This window comes from Anas acuta, chromosome Z (genome assembly GCF_963932015.1).
Source record: "Anas acuta chromosome Z, bAnaAcu1.1, whole genome shotgun sequence".
Taxonomy (NCBI): domain Eukaryota; kingdom Metazoa; phylum Chordata; class Aves; order Anseriformes; family Anatidae; genus Anas; species Anas acuta.
The window spans coordinates 64,646,797-64,654,860 of record NC_089017.1 but is presented as its reverse complement, the minus strand read 5'-3'; the positions used below and the strand labels follow the sequence as shown (position 1 = coordinate 64,654,860).

Below are 8,064 nucleotides of genomic sequence, written 5' to 3'. Positions count from 1 at the left end.
GCCTGTGTTCTGTGTTTCAGAGTCTGCAACTTGTATTATATTTTGGAGAACTACATCTGACACATTTAAACTCGAAGGATATCAAACTTTATTTCTCTTGGCAGCAAGAGTAATTGCTATGATGTGCAATAAAACTGATAGAGAAGTTCAGATCTGTTTGCTTTCCCCATTTTATAGCACAATCTTTCCTGCAGATCAATGTTTTGATGGACATATACAAAAAAGGACACATATGGAGAGATCTTATCTCCCTTAAACTGGTGTAAATCTACCCCAACTGCAGTAAAGTCAGACAATTTAACTTGGAATTAGAATATAGCCTCTTATGTGAGACAATAAATAGTTCAGGCTGCTTAAAAAGTTATCTTTATTCCCATCTTTGCATACTTAAAAATAAAAAAAAAATATTAAATTTCCCTTTTCAATTTTGAAAATACATGTTAAAGAAATACGCATGCTTTCTCGAAGTGCCTTATAACACTCTCATCCTACATTTTAAGTAAATCTTCCATAATGAAAAATCAAATGCAGGGAACTCCTCATGGTCAATGATGTTTGTTCTTCTCCACTGCTCATCTGTCTGTATCATAAATACTATTGGTCAGTCTAGTTTTATTTTTTATTCTTCCCCTTTTATTCTCCCCCTTCCCCTCCCCCTTCCTTTTTTGCTAAGGTTTTTATTTTTGCCTTTTTTTCTTGTGTTTTGCCTTTTTTAAAAACATATAAAGTATATAAAATATAAATATATAAAAATTATATGATATATAAAATATTATATAATATACATCTCATATATATTATATAATATAAAATATATAAAGTAAAAAAACCCATATATATAAATAAATAAAGTAATATAGCAAACATTAGCAGGCTTCCTTTCTGTTACGGGGTCTAGGGGTGGGGTGCGCTTCTCTAGTCACTAATTACAAAGTGACATAGAAACAAAAATTGCACTGCACATCAAATTTTCTCATTGAAATGTGTTATAAATGAGGTCTCAACTCAATCTGAATTTTGTAATATTTATAAAACAAATATTTCTAAAAGGTATAAAAGGCAAGTAAACAGCGCTGGGTATGCAGGGCGTCTACACTCCACCAACACGCACACATGAACATCAAACATTCTAAATATACAGAACATTGCTTTGCATACTAAACCCGAGTATGCCTATTGTCCTGGTTTCAGTGAGAACAGAATTAATTTTCTTCCTAGTAGCTGGTGGAATGCTGTCTTTTGGCTTAGGATGAGAAGAGTTCTGATAACACCCCGATGCTTTAATTGTTGCAGAGCAGTGCTTATACTAAGCCAAGGACATCTCAGCCTTTTGCTCTGTCCTGCCAACGGGCAGGCTGGGGGTGCAGTAAGAGCTGGGAGGGGACAGACCCAGGACAGGTGACCCAAACTAGCCAAAGGGGTATTCCATACCATCTGACGTCATGCTAAACAATATATAGGGGTGGCTAGCCGGGGGGGGAGGAGGCTGGACTGCTCGGGGTTAGGCTGGGCATCGGTCAGCGAGTGGTGAGCAATTGCATTGTGCATCACTTGTTTGTACATATTATTATTACTTTCCTATTATCACCATTGTATTATTATTATTATTATTATTATTATTATTGTTATTGTTATTATTATTAATATTTTTGTTATTATTATTTTCCTGTCTTATTAAACTGTCGTTATCTCAACTCACGGGCTTCACTTTCCATTTCTCTCCCCTGTCCCAGAGAGGGAGGGGGGAGGGTGAGCGAACAACTGCGTGGTGTTTAGCTGCCGGCCGGGTTAAACCACGACACCTATACATACTTACAATCAGGATAGGTAACAAACAATCCTTTAAGTTCCATAACTTACTAAAATCAAGTACGCCTATACATATTCACAATCAGAAAAGGTAACAAACAACCCTGTAAGTTCCATGACTTAACAGTCTCCATTTTCCATTCCTTTTGAACAATATGTCTCGCTTTCTCGCTTTAAGTTGTCAAGCAACTCGGCGGTCTTCAGGCCTTATGTATCCCGTCCTTCCCAAATTGAGGAAAAACATATCCATATCCTTTTAAGGCCAATGAGGCCTGGGTCAAAAGGCACATTCAGGTCAACAGGGGGCATAACAGCAAAGGCCTTTGATGGCTGTAGCAGCAGAGGGGCCCATGGAGGAGCAGTTGGATCTGTAAAGGAGCCCGCAGCTCCCTCACTATCTGGCAAACCACACGTGTCTGACTGTGGGCCCACATGGCTTGTTAAGGCCTCAGAGGCTGCTCGCCAGGTGCCGAGCAATCCCACTGCAACCTTGCCATTTTTAGTTGCAGAGTCCTACACCTTGACATCAATTTGGTCCCATATTTCAGGCTCATAAACTGTCCAATTGTTAATAAGGATGAATAAGCTGTAAGGTTACCAGGACAGTCTTCGTTCCTAAGGACAAGTTCCTCATAATGTGCAACTGCTTACCAGCGAGAGGCAGTTGTGTGCATAGGTCTGCTTCTCTTAGCTCGAGCTTCTCTCCAGTGCGCCTATTTCCAGCGACTTTCTGTACGAGCTTCTCTGAGTAGTTTGCTGAGTTTGGCCTGTGGGAATAGAAATGTTGTTTTTGCAGAGTTACATTGTTTAGAAGGAGGGAATGTGGTACTGAGATATGCTTACAGTGATAAGAAAGTTTAGCAGGCGGCCTAGTAAAATGCAGACAACCAGACTCCTTAGGACAATTAGGTGAAAATCACGGTGTCATGTCAAGTCAGATAAGTGAAGAAACATTACCACTTCAAGCAGTAAAAATGTCAAAAGAAATTTGAAATTTAACAGGCCAGCAACTGAAGGCCATGCATTGTTTGTGAAGCATCAGATAGATTGTGAACCTGGATTACCCACTCAGTGGGGAAACAGGGGAGGGTCCTGTCATCAAAAGGTATATAAACTGTGTTTTGGAACTAGTAGATGCGCTCTCTCCTGCTTGTGGGGCGCCCGCCATTGCAACAGCGAATAAATTACTACTTCACTGAGATCCTCGCCTGAGCCTAAGTTATTGGCTACGGAGTGTTTCTCACAGGCCGAACCTATCTTCATGAGGCAATCAAGTACCTGTTCCCGTCCTGGTCTCTGATCTGCCAGCCTGTTCCTCTTCACTTCATTTTCCTGCTTCTTTATTGATGTAACTTCATCGTGTTGCTTTTTTTTTTTTTTTTTTTCCTTCTGCTTTCTTGAGGGCAGGCTCCCCTCTTATACCCTTCGCTCCACAGCAGTTCTTTTCAAAACAACTTTTCATTGGTCAAACAGCTTTGAATGTAACAACAACAGCAAACACCCAGAAATTTCCATGCCTTAATGGCTGGAGAACAAGAAACCAGAGACTGCATGGAGTCTCCTGAATCACCGTTCTTTGTTCCCTCTAAACTCTTTTATATGCCTGAGGGCCTCGTCGTTAAGAGTCTAATGTTATCTCAACCACGGGGCTTTCCAACCCCCATGGCCACATTCCCAAATCTCCCCCTTCTTTATTAATATCAACCATTTTCTTGACGCGAATTTCCACTCCATATATAACAAAACGTAACATTACACAATTAAAATAAAAGAGAAAATAATATATTTAAGAGACATTATATATTTTTTCAATTTTTTTTTTTTTAAATCAGAACTGTCAGTAATACAAAGCATAAAGATGACAAAACTCAAATAAAAAAAAAAAAAAGAAGTTGGACACAAAAACTCACAAAACCACATATCCACTAACTCCTGTCCTGAGAAATAATTAGAAGTCTGAGTTTATGTCATCAGACTTTGCTGCTATCAATTACTATGCTCAGCAGAGTGTTGAGAATCTTTTCAAATGAAAAATTACTGGTGAATGAACCTCTAAAGAAGGTTTAATTTGCATAACCATACAAAGTTTATCCTAACTGTCTGGGCCTTTAGGTAATCGGAGTGGAAGGGAAGAAATCTATTCCCTTCCCTCATGACTTTCGCTAAAACAATCTTATGCGTGGCAAAGCTTTCTCTTCTGTTCTTCATACAATAATAGACTCAAAAGGATGATTTACAGATATTTTCTTTTTAACTATCACTTATCTCCCAACTTCATTCCCTGTCAGGGACTGCTGTCTTTGTTAAGCACAGGCACAAGTAACAGCAGGAGATTATGGGAAGGAAAGAAATCTATTCCTGCACTTTTACAATGGAGCTGCTTTTAAGGGATGGGGCTGTTCAGACTTGACTGTTTTGTCCTCTTCTAAAGACTCTTAAGGGAAGCAAAAACATGAAGGTGAAGAAGAATGGTGTAATCTCTCCCTGGCAAATAAATCTAAGGAAGCCCATAGGAACTTCTACCTGAAGTTTTTGTGTTGGCATGTGTGTCAAGTTAGTAATGAAACAAGTCTTAGGAAAAGTACTTTAATTAATGCCTGAAACTTTACTTCCCTTCCCCGATAAGTGAAGTAGCTTCCAAAGGCTTTGGCAGCCTAGCTTCCAAAACTGCAGTCAGTTCCACATCTGGGCTGTCTCAGTTTCAGATCCACAGATGACCCCCACAAAACAAAGGGAAGAGCTATACTACTTACTTTTATTGTTTTTGAGTTGAATTCTTAATTTCAAAAGGGAAACTGAATGAAATTTTGAACAATTTTATGAAGAAAGATTTCCCCCCTTTTTTTACTTCTAAATTTCCCAGCAAAAATGAATACAGTGAATATCATAGTTGAACACAAGACTTCAATACCTGAACCTGTTACATTGTAATGAATGCTTTTAGGAGAATACTTATTGGATAAATTAATTACTTTGGGTAAATGATAAATATCCATGTCAAAGAAAAATAACTGAAAACTTCCCTCCAAACAACACCCTTTCTCAACATTAGTAAGGTGTTTTTAACAATATAAATGATTCCACTAATTAGCATATGTCCTTGAATTAAAAAGTAAATCTTAACACTAGAAAAATAATACTTATCATTTTAAAAACAATCTATTTTTTTGCATTAATTAATTAAATATGTAAATTTATTTTATTTTAACATGTAAATTAAATATTTCCTTTATTTAATGGAATATATCCACTCACTTGAAATTACAATTAGTCTGCCTGAATTGCTGCTTTGGAGTACTGCCTTTAATGTAAAATCTGTGAAAGTCTACAATTTTTTTATTATTTATTTATTTATTTATTTTTATGGTAATAAGAACTATGTCTAGTCTTCCTCTATGCATATGTATTTATTTCTGAAGTGCTTTGAACTGCATTGATACTGCCTCAGGAAGTTTCCTTAAGTCTTTAAGTCTACATAAATTCCAACAGATTGATCAGGTAGATTCCAAACCAGAGCTGCTGCAACTCCTTTTTTGCGAATTGACTATTTTTATTATTTTTCAGACAGTATACTTACCATGAATCTACTTAAGATTTACAGTTCTCAATGGTTAGAAATGACAGTCTCATTGGACTTCATCTCCTTCATACTCATTGTAACCTAGATTTCCCTTACTGGCTCAGATCTTCATTTGAAGAAAATTTCTGGTGATTCAAGCTTCCAATTACAGAATTTCCATGCCAATTTTATCAATTAACAAGATTGGCTTATTTTGTTTACAGAAAATTATATTTGATAGACAGATATTTATTCTAATACTTAATAAAAATTGAATTTGACCATACAATGAATATGAATTCAATGAATTCAGTACTATGTATGAAAAGCAATGAACTCAGCTTGTTTAGTGCTTTGGCTAACTTATTTATTTATTTATTTATTTATTTTTAGCTTAAAGAAATAGCTCTACAGACAAACCTCAGATCTTTGCACACAGACTAAGGAACATGAATGCACAGGCCACAGTAGAGTTATCCTTCTCTTGTAGGAATAAATACATAGAGGACAGGAAAAAGACTGTGTTTGTTAAGTGTGTCAGGTCTGGAATACATCAGAAAGTAGTTGCTAGAACTTTACCATTTATTCAGTCTTAAATTTCTCAAAGTAAAAAAAAAAAAAAGCCAGAAGTCAAAACTAAACCTCAAAATCCTAAAGAAATGAACTCTCAGACAGCTGAAGCAGCTCAAGTTGTGTTTTAATTCTGCAGAATATTATTTCCTAATAGTTTTATTAGTTTCCAGAAGTACTTGAGTAAATGTTAACTGTATAGAACTGGAAAGATTTCTGGTTCCACATCACATGCATTTCCCCTGTTTGAAGTATGATGACTGTGAAAGTTTTTGGAAGAGAAAAAGATTTCTTTTAGATTTCTCCCTCTCAGAGGATTGCTAAACACACCACCATATATAGAGCAAAATGCAACACTCATGTCTTTCCCAGGAGAATAATAAAATAACAGAAAATTTTCACAATGAATAAACCATCTGCAGGTGAAGAAAAATAGGAGGCATTTTGGCCTCAGGAAATAAGGTTATTCTCCAAGAATAGATAAAATAGACAAAATATTGTTATCTCAGTATGATTAGATTCATGCTGTTTTAGAACAACCAGCATTAGGTAAACTTAGTGTTTTCAAAACCTTTGAGAGGACTGTGCTCATTGGTGAAGAAATTCCTAAATTTCTTATAAACAGGTTAGGCCTGGCTTCATTATAGTACAATTTTTGTACAGTTCATTTCATCTGCAGGATTGTAATGCACTGTATTCACAAAAATTGCCCTCCTGAGCATGTCCATTTCACTGTTTAGCACATGCTGTATGTTGCAGGTTTGAAAACAGACTGTATCCACCCTTCAATGGGCTATCCCAAATACGATGAGGGAAGATCACTCTAATTCTTCTGTTGCTAGGACTAATAGAATCAGAATGGCAGTAATAACAGCAAATGTAATTTTCCTGATCTGGCTGTACTGACAACTGTAGCACTTTTTAACAGGCTCATGGTTTTCTACTGTTGATAAAACACCAAACCTCAGTTTTGATTGTATTCCCCAATACACCTGAAGCAAAATGTTCTGTCTTCACTGACTTTTAAAAACTAACCCAGTTTAAATCCCCACTGTGGATCAGAATTGACTGATAAAAAGTGGCACAAATTAGGATGCAATCTCCATAGATACATGGTAATATGTAACTGAAAAAGGTAATTTCTTTAGCTAGTGTAGTAATTTCCAAGGCAAATATATGTCGGTAGCTTCAGAGAATCCCAAAGATACTCAAAACTGCAGTTATTGTAGGGCATCCCAAAGAAGTCTTGACAAGCAGAGTAAGTCAAGGTCAACTATTCTGAAAAATGAAAAGATTATAATATGACAGAGTAATATTGCAAGTGTTGTACTCGCAAATTGAATGGATATTAACATTTCAGCAGCAGCAACAGTCAAACAGGCCAAAGATAACATGGAAAACAGTGATAAAGAGTGGAAAATGGCCTATCTGCTAAGGTCCCACACCCAGATTATAACAACAGTAGTTGCAGAACTTGCATGTCTTGCTTCTTTTTGACTACCAGGCTTGAGCTATTGTACATGAAAAAGGAAAAGCTGATAATGAAAAATAGAAATTCTTCATACCTCACTTTCTGTTTGTGGTTAGATCAAGCTAATATTAAAAGCAGAATTGATATATCTGAATCTTTATAGAAAACGCTACAGCTTAATAAGGTGAGCTCCCTTTTTAGCTGAATTCCTGTTATCACACTTGCAGGTCTGGATGTGAAATGACAGTGCCATTATTGTTATCATCGTTCTTTATCTGCTGAAGGACATTTGAGCTAAAGCAGTACAAAACTCCTCTGACAAATTCCAAAACCATGGTCAAGACACCTAACTTCAGATCTACTTAAAAAGTGAAAGTTACTGCTACTCTTGTTGGTAGGTTTCTCTGATGCTTAATCTTTTTAAGACTTTCTAGGAATATTAGAATTTTTCTGGATAAATTTTTCTCTAATGAGCAATATTTCTCTGCAAACAGTCCTTGTGATGTCTTATTTCTTACTGTTGTCTTCTGAAATAGAAATAAACCACAAAATTCTTTGTACTACTGCATGATTTTTTTTTTTTTCCATGCTCTGGGTAACCTTGCTCCAATTCCATACTTCTTTGTTAGCTAATTCAAGGCTTGACACCATTTGA

General features: G+C 36.4%; 1 long non-coding RNA gene across 3 annotated transcripts in view; it reads left to right on the top strand.

Moving 5' to 3' along the window:
• Positions 1–963: 963 nt before the first annotated feature.
• Positions 964–8,064, top strand: part of LOC137848292 (uncharacterized) — a 48,910-nt gene continuing 41,809 nt past the window's right edge. For 2 of the 3 annotated variants that reach the window (XR_011091255.1, XR_011091253.1), the window contains exon 1: positions 964–7,803. This is a non-coding gene — a long non-coding RNA (uncharacterized lncRNA). The remainder of the gene's footprint in view (positions 7,804–8,064) is intronic. The other variant, XR_011091254.1, reaches the window with a different exon arrangement.